The sequence below is a fragment of the Squalius cephalus genome, assembly GCF_949319135.1.
Source record: "Squalius cephalus genome assembly, chromosome: 13".
In the NCBI taxonomy this organism is placed as follows: Eukaryota; Metazoa; Chordata; class Actinopteri; order Cypriniformes; family Leuciscidae; genus Squalius; species Squalius cephalus.
This window is the reverse complement of record NC_137134.1, coordinates 21,805,731-21,826,876: the sequence shown is the minus strand read 5'-3', so window position 1 is coordinate 21,826,876 and position 21,146 is coordinate 21,805,731. Positions and strand designations below refer to the sequence as shown.

Here is a 21,146-nt window from a genome sequence, read left to right as displayed (position 1 = left end):
TAAAAAAAAACGTATAATTTTAGAAAAGCGCTTACATTTATTCTTCTGTTAAAATTTTTGTATTATATGAGTTGAAAGTCATTTAAATGATTGTTTTTACACCATTTGTGAAACTGGACATAAAAGGTTAGTAAGCAACTAACTTTTTCACACTAAAATCATGTTAGCATTCAAATTGTTTACATCTTGGGTCAATTCTAATATTTTAACTTTTACAAATTGGCCCATTCCCTTCCATTGCAAGTGTCTCACTGTAACTCAATTCTTCTCACTCAAACTCAAATTTTTATTTACGCCAATAAACAGCCACCTAGCAACCACATAGCAACATGCTAAAAAGCACTCAGAACAATATTGCACCTTCAAGCGCACTTGAAAAAAAAAAAAAAAAATCAGGGAAATTCCAGTAAGGAGTTCACAATTATCTCTTCTTCTTGTTCCCACCAATTACGACCCCTGATGAAAGCACATCCATCCGCCCATGAATTAACCTCAAGAGCTAATTAGCGAGCTCAAATACCATTACCATCTCAAACGCAGGCATGATGACGGGAAGAGACTTTAAATGGCTTAAATAAATAAATCAGTCACGCGTGGGTCACATCCTGACTCGTTAAGATGTGATTTAATGAGGGTGGGGCAGGCTTAACGAAGGGGGGAGGGCATTTCTGGCCCTCTGATGACTAATTATGAAGATGACGATAATTAAATACCCCCACTCAGGGATGTGTGTATTATCAAATCATGCATCTCGTCTGGAGGGTGGACATGAATGCACGCAGTTATTACATGCGCTCGGAGGAACGGAGGGAGGAACTGTTTACATGCTCTTGAGGACAATCGAGGTAGCATGTGGACAATTACACAGATGCGCTCATGTCGTTCCAAACCAAGTACTTACCCACACGGTATTACTTGAAATTTAAGACGTTATTTCCTGAAAATCTGCCATCCAGCAGTTGATATTAGGGGGGAAGCAAGAAAAATGGAAGCTAAAACATACTACAATTCGGTGACGATGTACAAAGACATGGACCATCATTCAGCAGTGCTCTAGAGTTTAATCTATTCATCAATAAAGTCACTTCAGAAAACTTGAACATATGCTTAGTAGGCTATACAAGCTATCAGGTATGAAATTAAAAAGGGCTTCTCCAGTGAGTCCATTACACATAATTATCATTACAGCACATTTAAAGCCACAGATGTGATCAGCTATGAAATGGAAGCAAATGCTGCCTCAGATTCAATAAAAAAAAAATGATTTAACAAAAATTAATTGATGCAGAGAATAAAAACGTCAAAATGACTCTTATTTGAGGTGGTTGGCACAATCTTCCCACTTCAGGGAAGGCGACAAAAAAATTCATTGATTGGACTGGGTCCCTTCTTCCCAAACCTCTCTACCCGTACATATTTAAAATCATGTTAGTAACTGTAGCCTTGTTTAAACTATTTAGAAGATAATTAAATTGTGGGGAACTGAAACAGAGGAAAGCGAGCATAAGGAAAGAGTTTAGTTAGGCGGTTTTCTGTTCTTTAAAAGCAAGTTGAACGTTCACTAGGGAATAATGGTTGAGAAACTTCTTAACTTTTCAGAGAAGCAAACGTAACGGGATGCTTGGAGGGATCTGTGAGCATGTACATGTGTAAGTGAGAGACCTCCTTGCCCCGAGCGGTCTACTTAAGATTGTTAAAACATCTCTGAGGTGTTAAAAGTTTCACTTTGAGTGTTTTCATCGAAAACAACATGCTATCTTGGTTTCTGGTGCATTAAGTTACTGTGCTTCGAAGTGCAGTTTAGAAGTGCCTAGATGTATTTCTTCAAAACCAATACCTACATTTTATTTCAAGGACAGAAATGATTTATTCAGATTGGCTCAATATGCCACGTTCAATAGCAAATTGCAGATCAGTCAGAGCTAATTAAATCGTTAAATGTGAGACATTAAACAGTCAGATTATTTTCTGAGAGAACTCTATTTCTTAAACAATAAATGTTTTTTTTTAACCACAGGCTATTAGCTTAATAGTCAGACTTTATCCATACCATGTTATTTTTAAGTTTGCTGACGGAGCGAACAGTGTTATGTACATTATTTATTATCTAACTGAAATTGAAGAGTGGTAACTAGCCTACGGCGTTCCTCAGGGCCGTGTCTTGGGTCCAACTGAAATAGTTTGACATTATGACTATATAAGACACAAACTGGAGTTAAATGCATGTTAAGCCTCAGATATGCATGTCTACTCAGTAGTACGGGTTATTGCGTTGCTCTAGAGTTCGCTATACTTGACTTTTCTTAATTGTAAGAAGCCGTTCAAATAAAAAGCTTCTTTTGCAACTTTGTTCGCAAATGAATGTTGTGCGATTCATTGCGAAAATGAAATGGAAACACCTTAAAATGTCTCAAATCAATTCGATATACCAATTGGATCGCAAAACAGCATGTGACGTCATTACGCACAGGTTTTTATTCGCTTTAAAGCCGTTGGATGGAAACACACTTTCACCAGCTTTATTCGCATGAGCTTTTTTACCGAACTTCAGATAATTCGATTGACAAGTGGATGGAAACTTAGCTAGTGTCTCTATATTAAGGATATAAAGGAATGAGTACATTTAATTCTACATGCGTTACCTACAAGTGCTGAATTAATACTAACACAGGTCAGTTCATTTGACGAATTAAACTTGTGAGGTAACGCAGCGCTGTTTCACTTGGTCTAACGTTACACTATCATACTAAACAGCAAATAACTTGGCAAATTCAGACACTTTTAAGTCAGAACCTTACAAAGATAGCCGCAAGATATCCATAAATTAAAGAGATAAAAATCTCCCATCTTTCACTGGCAGTTTTCTAACTGGCTAAAATAATGTCGTAGACAAAGCCCTTGTTATACAAGAGAGTGAATGGGGCTTTTAGCGGTTTTCTTAGTTGCCATCTCTCAGTGTGGGAGAAGGAATAATGGTGGTACTGGAAATGCACTGGTACAGATCTAGTCTAAGATAAATTGATGCCCGGTGTGTAAGTGGGGATCTACACAGCTGTGTGTGAATGTCTCACTGTAGGCTCAGCCCAAATTGGCGCTCAGTCACACCTGATTTCTACAATACCAAGCATATGCGCAGATACCGGACCCCACACATACTTTATTGGCTACAGCATATTTCCTCCTCTGAGTTCGATGGCTACACTCCGAAGTCCAGAATCCCCACTGGCCCTGAACACCTTATTGATTATTTTTCACTTTAGATTAAAAGCCATTAATTGCCTTCTCTCACCTGCTCTCCCTTCCCTCAGTCTATCACTATTATTAAAGATGCCAGCTGTCTTAAACTGTTCAGACTAAAGTCTTTTAAAAAATTAAAGGTTCAAATTAGAAGCAAGAGGGTTTTACAGCTTAGCAGGACATTTTACATTTAAATTTATGACGCAATAGGAGAACCTGGTTACATGGTTCTTCAGAAAACCATCTATGTACTGCTGCTGCAAACAAGGTCTTAAACTGTTCGGACTAAAGTCTTAAAAATAAAGGTTCTAATTGGAACCAAGATGGTTTTAAAGCTTGATTCCATTGCAGGACATTTTAAATTTATATTTAAGATGCCATAAAACCATTTATGTACTGCTGCGGCAAACAAGGTGCTTCTCTGTTAGTAGATGATACCTAGAACAAACCTGAAGAACATCAAGAACTTTTCAAAGAACAAACATAGCTATTTTAAGATCTCTATTTAGTAAGTATTTGCAATGGAACAATGGAAGTTCTAAAAAAGAAATGAACACAATATGCCAAATACTGTAACTAAGAGAACTTAGAACCTACAAGTTCAACTTAGAATCTTAGAGTTCCAAAATGAAATGTATCAGACTTGTCTTCAAAAAACCATACAGCCACAGAACCCTATATAATGACAAAAAAAATGTTCTTGATAAAAGCATTGAACTTGAGGTTCTACAAAAACATTCTACAATTCACATTCACAATGAAATATTAATTCTAAGATGAATCACTGTGCCACAACAACGGTTCTAAAACAAAAAAGCAATTACAATTTGCCAAAAGTAAGAGGGATCTTGAGAGAACCTAGAATCTAGAATTTTAAGAGTTCAATTTAAATGTATTAAATATTAAAAAGGTTCAAACGCCAATTTATAAAATGTAACAGAAGAACCATTGTTTTTTAGGAACTTCAACCAGGCCAAGTTTTAATATGTTTTTTATTGTTTTTTTTTTATTTTTCTCAGAACATACATTCTAAAAACCTGCAGTTGAGGTTCATCCGTGTTAGATATAGACCCGGGTCGCTAAAGACCCGAATATGTAATAATGATTGGTGAAACATTAATGCATTTAAGGGTTAATTAAACTAAATACAGTCATTCATTAATATTCATGGATGTTCATTCAGATTTGGTATTCAAGAGGCTGTAGTAATTGTATTATAAATTAGAGAGGGTCAGTTTGTCTTTATTGGCAGGCACGCTTGGGTCACAGACACATGAATATCAAAGTACGGATTGTGCGCATCCTCTTTCAGCGTCTCAAATCCTTTCGTCTTGCTTGCTCTTTCATGCTTTGTATCTGCCCCTCTCTATGTGATCTCGATATATGAAACAGATCTATAATTGACCAGTCAACCATATGCCTATAGCTGTCATTATGCGCCTGCTGGCAACATTGGATTGTGTGCGTTCATTAAAACAGCACAGAGAGAGAGAGTCCCGCAGGCAAACATGCTGGGGTGGACGAGTGGGCATAAGTTCCCATTTAATTTAAACGCATGACTCTCGTGAACGTGCACCTTTAAACAAGCAGCTGCGTGACTCACTTCTGGCACCTGTGTCTAAAAAAGGCTGCAGATAAATCAAAAGCCTGCAAACCAGGCTGCAAATAATGAAGTCACACACTCAGCATTGCCATATGGGGCAAATAGGCTTTGGCAGTGAGGGGTCAATTCATCATCTTAGGAATTCAGCCGTTGTGGTTTAACCCAAGACTCAGCTTCTCGTCCAAACCAAAATGAACCCTATTTACTTTCTTACAACACCTTTTTTGCACTGTAAAAGATTATTTTCATGATTTGTCATCGCAACTTTTTTCTTTTGTCAAATCAACTTAATTCATTTTGTTCAGATAACACAATATTTTAAAAGCTCTATTTATTAAACCGATCTCCTTCATTGTATCAACTAACTGTTTAATTTTGAATTTGTTGAAATAAAAAATGTGTTTTACAGTGTGGAATAACGTCTCGGTTACATATGGTAACCCTCGTTCCCTGAGGGAGGGAACGGAGACGTACGTCGTGGTGAACGACGAATAGGAATCTCGCTAGAGAGGCCAATCTACTTCGAGTGAAACTAAACGAGCCAATGCATATTGGCGTGCAATCATTTGCATCAGCTGTGCAGCCTCGCAGCGCGGGTATTTAACGAGCAGCTGGTGCGATTGCACTTCAGTTTTTTGCTGAGGAGCCGAGCCGGTGAGCTGGCTGCCCCGGCGGGTCGCAGCAGATGTGGCGACGGGACGTACGTCTCCGTTCCCTCCCTCAGGGAACGAGGGTTACCATATGTAACCGAGACGTTCCCTATCGTCCGGTCACTACGACGTACGTCGTGGTGAACGACGAATAGGAATCCCTACTAAAGTGCCACAGCTGCTGCACCCCATCCAGCGCCCTGAGCAAGCCTCTACACCTTCTTGCCTGGAAGGACGATAGGAGAGGGCTTACACCAAGAGTATCCACACTGTTGTTCCGTGATAACCCATACAGTGATATATTGGATAACACTGGGAAGCGTGCCCGAACTGAGGGAGGGGAACGCTGCGGGAACCACATTCTTAAGAAGAGTTATGTGGGAAAACACATATGGACTAACCCAAGGGTTGTACTGCATATGAATAATGGGTGACTTAGCCCAAGGGAAAGACACGGGCTTCCGTTTAGGAGCAGCCGTGGAAGATATACACATATGGGATCCCTGTAGGGTCACACATATGGGACCCAGCCTAGACCCGGTTCTCAAGGATTCAGCGGGTAAAGGCCTGGCACCGGACGCTCCGCCACGTCCGGGCCGAGGGTGTTTGGAGGACTCGACAGGTTTTGACTCTGGAGCAATAAGGGTGCACAGTAGGGTGCAGCAAGCCGACAGAGCCGGTACTCTCAGTGTTTCTACCCATTTAGGGTGAGAACATGGGAGGACACGGGCTCTACACGTAGGCTATAGTATCTAGCGAACGTGTTAGGTGTCGCCCAGCCCGCAGCTCTACAGATATCTGTTAGCGAGGAGCCACGTGCCAGCGTCCAGGAGGATGCAACGCCTCTCGTGGAGTGTGCATGCAACCTGAGCGGGCAGGGCACGCCTTGAGCTTCGTAAGCCAAGGCGATGGCATCCACTATCCAGTGGGCCATCCTCTGCTTGGAGACAGCCTTTCCCTTCTGCTGGCCTCCGTAACAGACAAAGAGCTGGTCTGAGGTCCTGACGCTTTGGGTTCTGTCCACGTACATACGCAGAGCGCGAACGGGACAGAGCAAAGCCAGGGCTGGGTCTGCCTCCTCCAGGGGCAGCGCTTGCAGGTTCACTACCTGATCTCTAAAGGGAGTGGTAGGAACCTTGGGCACATAGCCAGGCCGGGGTCTCAGTACAACATGGTTGTCACCCGGCCCGAACTCTAGGCACGATTCGTCGACCGAAAAAGCTTGCAGGTCCCCTACCCTCTTGATCGAGGCCAGTGCAATCAGCAGCAAAGTCTTCAAGGAGAGAAGCTTTAAGTCTGCTGACTGCAAAGGCTCAAAGGGAGCATCCTGAAGTGCTCGGAGCACCAGGGAAAGGTCCCAAGAGGGTATGGAGGGGGGACGAGGAGGATTTAATCGTCTCGCCCCCCTAAGGAACCTGACGACCAGGTCGTGCTTCCCAACTGTTTTGCCATCTATGTGGTCATGATATGCTGAAATAGCAGCAGCATGTACTTTAAGGGTGGAGGGAGACAGCCTTCGCTCCAACCCTTGCTGCAAGAAGGAAAGCACTGACCCTATCGAACATCTTCGGGGGTCCTCTCTGTGGGAGGAACACCACTCGACGAACAGGTTCCACTTCAAGGCGTACGCACGTCTCGTAGACGGCGCTAGCGCAGAAGTGATGGTGTTAAGTACCTCTGGGGGTAAGTCACCTAGAACCTCCGCGTCCCGTCAGGGACCAGACATGGAGTTTCCAGAGGTCCGGACGCGGGTGCCAAAGGGTGCCCCGTCTCTGAGTCAGAAGATCCTTCCTCAGAGGAATGGGCCAGGGAGGGACTGTCACGAGGAGCATGAGTTCTGGGAACCAAGTCCGGGTGGGCCAATAGGGAGCCACCAGAAGGACTTGCTCCTCGTCCTCCCTGACTTTGCACAGGGTCTGTGCAAGTAGGCTCACTGGGGGAAATGCATATTTGCGGAGGCCCCGGGGCCAGCTGTGTGCCAGTGCATCCGTGCCGAGTGTTCCCTCGGTCAGGGAGTAAAACAACCGGCAGTGGGAGGTCTCTGAGGAGGCAAACAGGTCTACCTGAGCCTCTCCGAACTCTCTCCAGATCAGCTGAACCGCCTGGGGGTGGAGTCGCCATTCTCCCGGGAGCACAGCTCGTGATAGCTCGTCGGCCACACGGTTGAGCACACCGGGGACATACATGGCTCGAAGCGACCTCAGATGCTTCTGACTCCAAAGGAGGAGATGGCGGGCGAGTTGCGACATGCGACGGGAGCGTAGACCACCTTGACGGTTGATGTACGCAACGGTCGCAGTGTTGTCCGTACGGACCAGCACGTCTCTGCCCTGTAGCGGCCTTTTCAGGCGGCTCAGAGCGAGACGTACTGCTAGCAACTCGAGGCAGTTGATGTGCCAATGCAGTTGGGGGCCCGTCCACACCCCTGACACTGCATGCCCGTTGTACGTGGCACCCCAGCCCGTGGCAGAGGCATCTGTGAAAACCACAGCATGCCTGGACACCTGTTCCAAGGGGACTCCTGCCCGAAGGAACGAGGGGTCTGACCACGGACTGAAGGTCTGTCGGCACTCCGGAGTGATTGCCACCCGGTGAGTGCCGAGATGCCACGCCCATCTCGGGACTCGGCCGTGAAGCCAGTGCTGAAGCGGTCTCATATGGAGCAGGCCGAGCGGAGTTACCGCTGCTGCCGCTGCCATATGCCCCAGGAGCCTCTGAAATTATTTCAGTGGGACCGCTGTCCTGCCTTAGAACGTGTTCAAGCAGTTCAACACCGACCGAGTGCGCTGCTCTGTGAGGCGCGCTGTTTGAACGACCGAATCCAACTCCATACCGAGAAAAGAGAACCTCTGCACGGGGGCGAGTTTGCTCTTTTCCCAGTCGACCTGAAGGCCCAGCTGGCTGAGGTGCCTGAGCACGAGGTCCCTGTGTTCGCATAACTGATCTCGAGAGTGTGCTAGTATGAGCCAGTCATCAAGATAGTTGAGGATGCGAACGCCCTGTTCTCTCATGGGAACAAGGGCCCCCTCTGTGACTTTCGTGAAGACACGGGTAGACAGGGACAGGCCGAAGGGCAGGACCTTGTACTGATATGCTCGACCCTCGAACGCAAGGCGCAGAACGGCCTGTGTCGAGGAAGAATCGAGACATGAAAGTACGTGTCCATCAGGTCGATCGCTGCAAACCAATCTCGGGGACGGATGCATTCGAAAATGCGTTTCTGCGTGAGCATTTTGAACGGTAGCTTGTGAAGGCTCCAATTCAAAACTCACTGATCCAAGATCGGTCGTAACCCACCACCTATCTTGGGTACAATGAAGTAGGGACTGTAGTGCCCTGACCTCATATCGGCTGGAGGGACCGGCTCTATCGCGTCCTTCGCCAGTAGGACTGCGATCTCCACGCGCAAGACATGGGCATCGGCTGCTCTCACTGTAGTGGAGTGGATGGCCCGAAACTTGGGGGACGCCGGGCGAACTGAATCGCATAGCCGAGCCTAATGGTCCGAATAAGCCAGCAAGACGGACTGGGGAGCGCTAGCCAGGCTCGCAGAGACCGTACAAGCGGGACCAAAGGGACCATAGGCTTACCCGGAGTGGGGCAGCGAGGTGGAAGACAGGGGCTCGGCTCGGAAGGCTCTCTCTGGGAGGCGGCCCGTAGCGGAGTCTGAGTGTGCTGTGCAACACTTACCTGATTCCACGAGGCAGGAGGTGCAGGAGGCGGCTTGGTTGCATTCTCGAACCGCACACTGTTGCCTGCTGGCGATAGAAGAGGCGGATGAGAGTGGTGAGGATTCTGTCCTCCCACTGCTCTCCTGGCCCTCTTCAGACCCAGGGATAGAAGAACTGCTCTCTTTTTTTTTTTTTTTTTTGAGAATTTGGGTACCACTGTGACTCCAGTGGTGGAACACTCAAAAAGATTCGTTCCCCGGCCCTCCACCGGAAAAGAGCAGCTCCACCCATCTCCGGGTCACCCATCTCAAGGGTGATTGTTTCACCGACCACTTAAACAGTGGCTGAGACGGGCGGTGTCATCCTCCTGCAGCGGACACAGTAGAGCAGGCTGTGTCGGAGTGTTTTTATTTTTATTTTTTGCAGGGGATGACACCCTTGGCGACAAGTAGACTGAGGGGCAGCCCACGAGGCACTCTGGTGGTACGTCGGGGAAGCACTTCAGTCTGCTGCTGACTGCGGAGAACTGCTGGGCCAATTCTCAACAGTGTCGCCGAAAAGGCCACCTTGTGAGATGGGAGCATCGAGAAAGCGTACTTTGACGACGTCTCGCACCTCTGCAAGGACAGCCAGGGGCGCTTCTGGACCGCCAAGGTGGACATCGTCTGGCCGAGGGCCTGCGCTGTGACTTGAACACGGTCAGTCGACAAGTGCAGCTCAACTCCGGCTCAGAACTACCCTCGTGCAATAAGAGTGCCTTGGCCTCGCATGCAGGGCAGAGGTGGCTCGCCAGAGGCACAGCCACCCCACCAACGAGGGTAGCGAGAGAGGTGAAAACTTAACAGAATTTGGCACTTTTGGCGTTCCATATTTTGGCACCAATATAGCTCCATACTCCTAAGTTTTCAATGCACATCCGAGAAAGACCCGGGAAAGCATGGCTGTCAGTTCTGAATCTGATTCAGCATAAGCACACACACTATTACAGTGGGAACTCAGCATACCCTCATTTCCAGAACAAACAGGCCCTCTCTCCGATGCAGCAATCGACATCTGCCCTCAGCTGGAGCCCTGAATGAAACGCTAGGTTCCTCCAATTTTGAAGGACCAGCAATCTCATCCAGAAGCTGCACAGCTTGTGATGCGCTAGAGAGGGAGGGGCCCTAGGGGGTTGGCTCCCCGAAGGAGAAGCCCTCAGCTCTCAGATCACCCAAGCCATTTTACTGAAGTAGACCTCTCCTGGTGGCCACCAGGGAGGGCGCTACAACAGAGAATAGACAAGGAGACCGCGCACCTAGAGCGCCGAGCGAGCGCTGGGTTGCCGTGACAACCCGCGCTGCAGCCCGGCAGCTCGACGGCACACGACACGCTGAGGAGCGAGAGATCCGTCGGGTTTTCCCCGCGAACGCTCTCGCTCATGGTCCCCCAGAGTGTCGAGCAGACCTGCAGCTGTGCTTTTACACACAGCAGCGGCTGGCCAACAACAGAGGGGACTCAACTTTCCGGAGAAAGAAGAGTTGACCGGCGTGCCGACGTGGTCATGTTCCCGTGCGAGAACATGAACCACCCACGAACACAGTCTCACATGTTTCCCAGGCATGCGAGACAGTGATCGTGGCCGTCAGTGAGGACAGGAAACGACCGCAACCAGAAACACACGGGTGGAATGTCATCTTTAGAAAGACGCCACTCACACCCATGTAAGCTCTTTCAGGGAAATACTCTCCTAGGTACTGAAGCACGCAGGGGAACGGTCGCAGCGGACACAGACAGGAATATGCAACCTGACGTGCGCTGTCTCTCTTCACGGCGGTCTTACCAGCCATAAGAACGGCTATTCAGCGCTCTTGGCGCACCGTTACCAGCTGTGAAAACAGCTTTTTTGTTTTGCTCAGTCAGAAACACAAAAACAAAAAGAGAGAGAAAAAGAAAGTCGACCCCGCTGCTGCGCTGTATCGCCCGCACCAGACACGAGAGATCATCTTGAAGAGCTTGCTCGTTGTTTGATCACTCAGTAGATTAAACAGCATCGAAACGCTCGGCTCCGAAGCAAAAAGCTGAAGTGCAATCGCACCAGCTGCTCGTTAAATACCCGCGCTGCGAGGCTGCACAGCTGATGCAAATGATTGCACGCCAATATGCATTGGCTCGTTTAGTTTCACTCGAAGTAGATTGGCCTCTCTAGCGAGATTCCTATTCGTCGTTCACCACGACGTACGTCGTAGTGACCGGACGATAGGGAACCTGCATTACATCTTCTACAATAAGACCTTTCTGTAAAAGGTTATTCCCCCCTCATCAAAATAACTTGCGCTGCCTCAAGAATAACTTTCCTTTTCGAGCCCGTCATTTTTGATGAAAAAATTAGGATATGTATTTTTTTTTTCTAGTTAAATATCCTGTTTATCGTGTCTCTACTTGTACTTTCATAAGCAAATGCCATTTGGTTGGTTGCAATTGCCATTTTGTGTTCACTTTAAACACCTAAGACAGTCTTTGATTCCATGCTAATGTATTTCCACTGAAGAAAATTTGGTGTAGGATTTACTATTCACTTTTATTTTGCTATATTTACTTGTGAAATTCACTAGCAATTTCTGAGTGTAAGTTAAACGGTTTCAAAGAATATTAAATATTAAATATATTTTTACAAAACAAGTCGTGGGCAGGGTATATCAGAGTTTGTCAGCAAAATGAATCAGTTGATACCATTTCTTAAAAATTGACAATTCTTATATTTTTTTATGGAATATTGCATTTATTATAAATGATTTATTCGTGCACATCTTTTTTTTTTTTTCAAGTGCTCTCCTAATATTTAGTCAAAATAACTTCCCCTTCCTCTTACTGCGACATCTCGGGACAACCTGTCACTCACATGAGATCGAACAATAGCAAACCGTGACTATACAACCATCCAATCAACTCCCAATGGACAAAAACAAGTCTCGCCCTACAAGAAGCAGTTTTACTCAGACACACAGTGGTTGGACAATGAAACTAAAACACTGACCAATATAGTGTTGGAGGTTTCACCTATATGGCTTGGTGGCCAATCTTCACTGATATAATATCAGTAAAAAGTGTGAAAGTTGAAATAGCAGAGCAATAGCACAGCTGTATATGAATTATTGCAATCCACACAGCATAATGGGAGACATATCAGAGTCCAAAAAGGGACAAATTGTTGGTGTGCGTCTCTCTGGCTCATCTGTGACCAGGACAGCATGTCTTTATGGTGTATTGAGAGCTATGGTATCCAGGGTAATGTCGGCATACCACCACATAGGACGAATTGCATCCAACAGGTGTAACTGTCGACACAAGAGGAAGCTGTCTCAATATTTATGTTCAAACTGCCACTATAGGCAAACCTTTAGTCACTCATGCTAATGCCAAATGTCGGTTTCATTGGTGTCAATGGTTCAAATCTTGGGCTGTGGACAATGTGAAACATGTATTGTTCTCTGATGTGTCCATCTTCAATGTCTTTCCCAAATCCGTGGGATTTATGTTGCGGAGAAGCCCCAAAGAGGCTTAACACCGGGACTGTTGCTGCCCAGAGTGAAGCACAGCGGTGGATCAGTAATGGTTTGGGCTGCAATATCATGGCGTTCCCTACTGTGCTTGATGGGCGTCACGGCCAAGGACCACCGAACCATTCAGGAGGATAATGTGCACCTAATGGTTCAAACATTGTACCCTGAAGTGGGTGCCGTGAATCAGCATGATAATGCACCAATACACACAGCAATACTTGTGACAGAATGGTTTGATGAACATGAAAGTGAAACTGAACATCTCTCATGGCCTGTACAGTCACCAGATCTGAATATTTTTGAGCCTCTTAGGGGTGTTTTCGAGGAACAAGTCAGAAAACGTTTTCCTCAACCAGCATCACATAGTGACCCTCATCCCAAGGCGTCATATACTGACGCTTTTGACATTTCGTCTACATCGAACGCACATGGCACCCTTTAGCGTCAATATGAGACGCAGATAGATATGGGCCAGAAGGCGCCTCCTAGCGGTCTAACCCTAACCCTACCCCAGACCTAAACCTACCCATAACCGAACAAAGCTCTGTGCGTGTCATATTGACGCTAAAGGGTGCCATGTGCGTTCGATGTAGACGAAATGTCAAAAGCGTCAGTATATGACGCCCTAGAATGAGAATGCGTTGCACGTGACCTGGACACTGTTCTGGAAGAGGAATGGCTCAAAATCCCTCAGGCCACTGTGAAGGACTTGTAGCCTATCGGCCATTCCCCCAAGACAAATTCGTGCTGTGCAGCCACAAAGGAGGCCCTACACCATACTAATAAATTATTGTGGTCTAAAAACAGGTGTTTTAGTTTCAAACTGTTGAAATGTGGAAGAAAAGATGCTGACTTTAATTTTTTTTTTTTAACTGTAAGAGAAAAAGGTGAAATTTATTCAATTTTATTGCATATATTTCTATAGGCTACATTAAAATGCATATAATGTGAATATTGACAAAATTTTGATATATGATGTTTTCATTAATATAATAATTTAAAATAATTTAATAAAGAAAAAATAGCACAAATGTTAATGTTTTTAGTATACCATCATATAAATCGCCTCAAGGCAAAAAATAAATAAATAAATAACGACAATAGCTACAAAACTCTTAAATTCGATTCGAGCGTTATTCGTATATTCCCGCTGCCGCTGTGTGCTGTAATGAAACAGGTGTGGTTGCATTGAAGCTCCCTAATCACATTGATTTCTCTCCATGCTGTGGTAAAGAGCTTTCTGGAGCCCTTGCAGAGGGAGCTCTTCTGTCTTTTATCAGTATTCTGGTGTAATCGGCGGCTGCTGTTAAAATGACAGCGAGTCAAAGCGGGGACCCCAGGCTTCGCCAGTCGCGGCGTATTTGTGAGGTTATAAATCAAACGATGGCGCTCTCCCCCGTCCCGTATCTCTCCCAGCACCCCCTCTCCATCGCTCATATCCATCAGTACGTTTCATTTCCAAAGACAAATAGATAGGGCTACGATGAAAGCATGCCAAGAAGAGACAATCCCCCTAAATGATTCGCTCTTTTATTATAAAGACTAGAAATACAAAAAGTAGACAAGCATTTCCCTTAGAACACTAAAGCAGTTCTTCAAGCCTGCCAGAGCCAAGAAAGCGAAACACACATGCACGAGTTATTAAATGTATAGAAATGACATAATCAACATCATCTTCACTTGAAACTGCTGTAAAAGAACATCTAAAGTCTATGAAATTTGCATGTCCCGGCGTGAGATTTTTTAAATGCCCTGAATCTGCTGATACTGGTTTGGGATGCATTTTAAAACATAAGCATCTTTTAAAACTCCGATAGTGTCAGAAAAGATCTGATAAAACCCCGTGTTAACTTCAGCTGAGGGAGGCAACACACAGCTCACCAAACCCCCTGCGCACACAGATCAGCATGCAGGTGGCTTTCCAAATGAATCACTTCTCATCAATGGAGAGGATACTGATTTTTACCAAAAAATGAGTAATAATAAAATCGCACGAGCTCGGTTTTACACAGAAATGATTGAATTCAGAGACTGCATTCCTACCTCTGTTGCGGGCTGTTCCTTTGACCACGTATTGCTGCGTAAAGGCAGTTTATTATCCCTTGCCAGCGCTGAAGACTCAGACCGACGGAGATACGGACTGAGCTGGCGAGAGAGAAAGAAAGAGGAGGGGGGGGGGGGGATACAACTGGATCCTGGATCAGTGTAGTCCGATTCCTGAACGAATGACTCAATGACTCTAACTGATTCTTTTTTCACGACATGAAAATAATCCGATTTTTCGCGCGCGCGCGCGTGTGTGTGTGTAACACAAATATACAACACAACCAATGCAGTCCGATTACCGAACTAATAAATCGATTCTTTTTTGTGAATTATTGTCAAGTCTAGTTTTCGAGCTGGTTCTTTTTGATGAATCATTTAAAGGAGTAGTACACTTTCAAATAAAAACGTCCTGATAATTTACTCACCCCCATGTCATCTAAGATGTCCATGTCTTTCTTTCTTCAGTCGAAAAGAAATTAAGGTTTTTGAGGAAAACATTCCAGGATTTTTCTCCATATAATGGACTTCGATGGCAACCAACTGTTTGAAGGTTCAAATGTCAGGATGCAAGGCTCGACACGATCCCAGTCGAGAAATAAGGGTCTTATCTAGCGAAATGATAGGTCATTTAAAATAAATAAATAAATAAATTATATACTTTTTTAACCACAAATGCCCATCTTGTACTATCTCTGAGATACGCCATGCATTACATCATCAGAAGTACCGACCCAGTGTTTACAAGTTTGGAGTAGGAGGACCGTTCAAAGTTATTGTATGTTGAATGACACATATTTATATGTATTTGTGTCAGTTTATTGTTTAAAATGGTCCTTATGTGTGCATATCCTGGATGTTTAACGCGTGACCTTTCCAACGTGATGACGTAATGCGTGGCACATCTCAGAGATGGTTCAAGACGGGCATTTCGGGTTTATTTTATTATTATTTTTTTTAGAAAATGACGATCGTTTCGCTAGATAAGACCCTTATTTCTCGGCTGGGATCGTGTCGAACCTTTGAAGCTGCATTGAGACTGACATTTGGACCTTCAAACCATTGGTTGCCATTGAAGTCTATTATATGGAGAAAAATCCTGGAATGTTTGAAAGAAAGACATGGACATCTTGGATGACATGGGGTGAGTAAATTATCAGGAAATTTTTATTTGAAAGTGAACTAATCCTTTAAGCCCTAAATGCATGAATTTTTCCCCAATCATTATCACATATTCAGGTCTTTAGCGACCAAGATTTATTTCGATAGATCTCTTCCTGTTGCGATAATATAAAACTCTCCTGATATTAGAGTAACAATTACAGAAGAATAAATAAAGCATATATTTTGTTACCTTTTGGAGCTTGGAAGGGTTCAGTTTAAGCAGATGTTTTACACCATCATCACTGTCCTCATCAGAGCTCATTTCCCAGTACATTCAGCATCTGGCTCATATTCTTAAAACTATCATTTACAACGTCTTCGAAATCAATATTTTGATCTCTGACAGCTTCTTCAGCAGATCCACCATCAAATGACAGTGACACTAGATATATGATACTTCCTATCCTTTTGATTTCTGCCTGCGGTAACTAATGAAAAACTATTGCATTATATACTGCAGTGGTTCTCAACTCCAGTCCTCGGGACCCGCTGCTCTGCACATTTTGTATGTCTCCATTATTTAACACACCTGAATCAGATCATCAGCTCGTTAAGAGAGACTCCATGAACTGAACTGAGTGTGTCAGATAAGAAAGACATACAAAATGTGCAGAGCAACGGGTCCCGAGGACTGGAGTTGAGAACCACTGGTATACTGTATATATATATATATATATATATATATATATATATATATATATATATATATATATCCTTTTATATAGTTTATAATGAATTGATTGAGGAATACAAAGACGGTTGATGTCTAACTTTAAAAAAATGAATAAGGAGGAGGGTAGTGAATGACGTCACGGGTCACTAAAGACACAAGATATGCCTTTAAGGGTTAAAACGTACAGAAGTCTGGAATAAATTAAAGAATGACTCTTCTGAGGCTGTTCTTTTTAGTGTTTTGGATTCCCGAACGAGTGACTCTCACGAACCGGATCTTTTTAATAGCCTAAATCAATCAACAAGTATACAATGTGACCAGTTTAGTTATTAGGCTACTGAATGAATCTACCTTACTTACTCAACCGCAATACTTTGGCAATGAAACTCCAAAATATAGCAAGAACAGCTACTGTTGCAAGGCTCGTGAGAGAGTAACTATAGTTACAGAATGATTGTTCATATGACAACATGTAAGTCTAGCTAAATATACTCATGCGTTTTGTTGCAGTCAGTAGTTTTTGTTTATATAAAAAAGAAAAAAAGCATATAGTATTTTTCTTTAATATGTCGAATAATTGGAATTTATTCTACCTGCCACAAAGTCTATTTAAACCTTTTGCAGAAATTGAAATTTATTTGAAATATAATACATTTGTTATATCTGAAATCTGATGATGCTAAGATTAAGACAGAATAAAGCAATGATAGTGCACATGATCATAAGAACCCATCTCAGATAATGATGAAAATATTTAATGCAATACGTTACTTCATTTATTGCAATGGCTTATTTCTTTACCGCAGAGGGGAGATGTACGATATTCATTTCCATATCGTCTCCAAAGTACGCTCTTAATGCACATAAATGCATTTTTCATATGGCTTCAGGTTCTTGCTCGTTGTCTTTTCCACCGGCCACCAAGCGCATCTGTTTCCCACTCTGAGCACGTAGCGCGCTTCTGTCAGCGCGTGTCTCTCCCCGCGCGAGCGAGCGCGCGCCCACACGAGCAGGCAGGAGCCTTTGACGTCATAGAGAGGCACTCCGCCAGAGCGCGAGCCAGCCACAGCTGCCCGCGTGTGTTAAATCAATCTTTCACGTGAATGACTGTGCAGCTCCCCCTCTGGCACCCTGAAACACCCTCAGAGAGATTTCAGAGCTGAATTTGGGTGAATGGAGGGTGTGAGAGGCTCATTGACAAATACACTTGCCTAGTGTTTGTCTTCACGGGATCTGTGTGAGATTTTGACCTGCTATGACCAGTATGTGAAATCGCCCTGTGAACTGCAGCTAGCAGGCAACTTTCTCAAAGTTTTTCCAATAATACAGAACGTTCACTCAAAGTCATTTTAATTAAACATTATCAAAACAGAAGGACATTCTGAGAACATTCAGAAATAATGTTTTCATAACTTAAAGGGTTAGTTCACCCAAAAATGAAAATTCTGTCAGTAATTACTCACCCTCATGTTGTTCCAACCGCGTAAGACCTTCGTTCATCTTCGGAACACAAATTAAGATATTTTTGATGAAATCTGAGCTATGTCTCACTCCTCCATAGGCTGCTATGTGACCGAAACTTGCTGGCCCAGAAAAGTCATCAAAGAGATCGTTAATATAGTCCAAGTGACTCCAGTGGCTCAATCTTAAGTATATCAAGCGACGAGAATACTTTTTGTGCGCAAAAACAAACAAAAATAACGACTTTATTCCACTTTTCATTTCCTTCTCTCTGGGCCTCTAGTTGGTTCGCGTAGTCTTTTTGCGTAGCGCGTCTGTGTTACACGTCACCACGTAGGCTCACTATTGGCCGACGCCGGTCATGTGTGTGATGCGTCTGACGTGCAACACAGACGCGCAGCGCAAAAACACTACGAGGCCCAGAGAGAAGGAAATGAAAAGTGGAATAAAGTCATTATTTTTGTTTGTTTTTGCGCACAAAAAGTATTCTCGTCGCTTGATATACTTAAGATTGAGCCACTGGAGTCACTTGGACTATATTAACGATCTCTTTAATAACTTTTCTGGGCCAGCAAGTTTCGGTCACATAGCAGCCTATGGAGGAGTGAGACATAGCTCAGATTTCATCAAAAATATCTTAATTTGTGTTCCGAAGATGAACGAAGGTCTTACGCGGTTGGAACAACATGAGGGTGAGTAATTACTGACAGAATTTTCATTTTTGGGTGAACTAACCCTTTAATGGGAACATTCGAAAAACGTTTTTATAACATATTTTTCTTAGCTAGTAGCCTACTATACAGTAATGTCCAGTTTGAAGTAATGACCATCTTTCTGTCTTTCTAAACAGGTGTTGTTTTGTATATGAAGGCAAGAAACTGGTATCAAACTGACTTCTAAGCCATCAAAATGAATTCAAATGAGTATCCACAAAGCCAATTATTTTGTGACTTGCTAAAAGGGGGAAATACCTACATTGCTTCCCGTTCCTGCTTGTCCTTATACTCTGGGTATGAAAGTATAAAAATAGTATAGAATGATTCAAACACATGCGCTTACAGATAGCAAGCAGAGAAGCTTTGACGTATCTGGCTTGATGGATTTACACACTTTCTGCAGGATCAATGCTACTGATGCAGGGACTCACAGGATAGCTTCTATAAAGATAGCTCCCTCACGATCAGGAGCATAAGCTTTCAGGAGAATGATGTGCAGCTGCAGGAACCAGAAATGAGCTTTATTTTGCGTCACTGCAGCTTGATTTGAGATTCAATTGGAGCAGGAGGTTATTAAAGGGATAGGTCACCCAAAAAAAATGACAATTCTGTCATCTTTACTCACCATTTGTCAATCCAAATCTGTACTGAACACAAAAGATTTGAAAAAATATAAGTCCAAACAACATTGGACCCCACTGATGTTCATTATAGAATTTTTTTTTTTTTTTTTTTTTTTTTACAATATCTGGTATTATACAGAAGAAAGTCATACTTGTTTGGAAAGAATTTTCTTTTTTGGGTGAACTATCAATATAGAGGTCAAAGGTTGTCCTTAAAGGATCGGGAAAGAAACATTCTAGACACTAGGATTGAGCACAATCCTCTTTTCATTCGAAATGTATATTAAGAATGGACCATGGACAGTTCGTTCACAACAGTAACGTTTCAGGACACACATTGGCCAAAAATAGTATCAAAAACAGAAGAGCCACAATAGCTCTAAGTATAATGAGAAAAACATCAATACCATTGTAAAACCATCTTGATTTTATTGGCTTTAGATCTGACCGTCCCACCCAAACCAACTAGAATCAATCCTCCAAGACCTACACCAGCAATCACAGAAATGACTTCAATAGACTATCAAAATTATTGCCAGTTCCGTTCCAGCTTGCCTCAAGTACAAAATATACTCCTCATACTCTCTGGAGGTCTGGAAGTTGGTTTTACTTTAATTTGCCTCTACCTGCAGCCATCTTAACCAGCCTGACAGACTCTGCTAATGCAAAACACTGTACATTTGTCTGACTGCATGTCTTTTTTTTTGCTATTGAGATCTTAAAGAGCTCCGTCAGCGTTGGTATTGGTTTTTTGCTTAACCATGTTAATCCCAGAGACGATCTCCTCAATTGTTGCCTCACTACCCTGCTCCACACAATAGGGCCAAGCACAGATAAATGATCCCCGCTTTAAGACAAATAGCCCTTCTTTTAAGACCGATAGTGTGGAGGAAGGAAAGTCCCATCCATATACTTCACAGCATCGACCCCGGTCGATTGGGTTCGATCCGGGTTGGGCGAGCCGCACCTCACCTCTTCGACAGTCATTTGTCCAAATGGCACCAGAAGCATGCAGCAAGCAACTAGTTGATTAAAAAAAAAAAAAAAAAAAAAACGATTTGCTTCTCAGTAGGAACGTAGATAGACAGTTAATGTTTAACTTTAATGAAGATCATAAAACCTGTCAGTTGTAGATTATTGGATTGTCAATTTTGGTGGGTCCTTCCGAGGGGTCCTCCACCAGCCAAGCAACTGCCACTGAAATGTACAAAAATGTAACCTTTAGGGGAGCAACATCTTGTCGCTGGGGATGTACCCTCAAAGGGACAACTTTGTAAGTTATCTACCTTTATTGCCTTAGCAATAAGCACCTTTTGGGGGTAAATAAGGTAAAAAGATTTCCCTTTGAGGATACTGTCCCAGTGACAAGCTGTTGTACACAAAGGTAACATTTTTGCAATTTTATTCAGAGAGTGGAATGCTGACATATACACTGTAAAAAGTGATAAGTTGACTTAACTTAAAAAAAGTGAGGAAACCCGTTGCCTTAAAATTATTAAAGGGATGGTTCGGAGTAATTTCAGCCTAGGGTCCTTTGCACCATGACCTCGAGCCAAACCGGGGGGGGGGGGGTGTTTGGCTCGAAGTCATGGTGCAAAGGACCCTAGGCTGAAATTACTCCGAACCATCCCTTTAAGTAGTTAATGCGTAATTGAAAAAATTGTTGACAATTCCACATAACATATTTTTTTCAATTACGCATGAACTTTATTTACTTAATAATTTTAAGGCAGCGGTTTTCCTTGTTTTTTTAAGTTAAGTCAACT

The 21,146-nt window shown here is 43.6% G+C and overlaps 1 protein-coding gene across 1 annotated transcript in view; it reads right to left on the bottom strand.

Moving 5' to 3' along the window:
• elfn2a (extracellular leucine-rich repeat and fibronectin type III domain containing 2a) overlaps positions 1-14,797 on the bottom strand; it is a 118,413-nt gene extending 103,616 nt beyond the window's left edge. Inside the window, exon 1 of the mRNA XM_079891491.1 lies at positions 14,744-14,797. The gene's annotated coding sequence lies outside the window, so the exon portion shown is untranslated. The remainder of the gene's footprint in view (positions 1-14,743) is intronic.
• Positions 14,798-21,146: the final 6,349 nt, after the last annotated feature.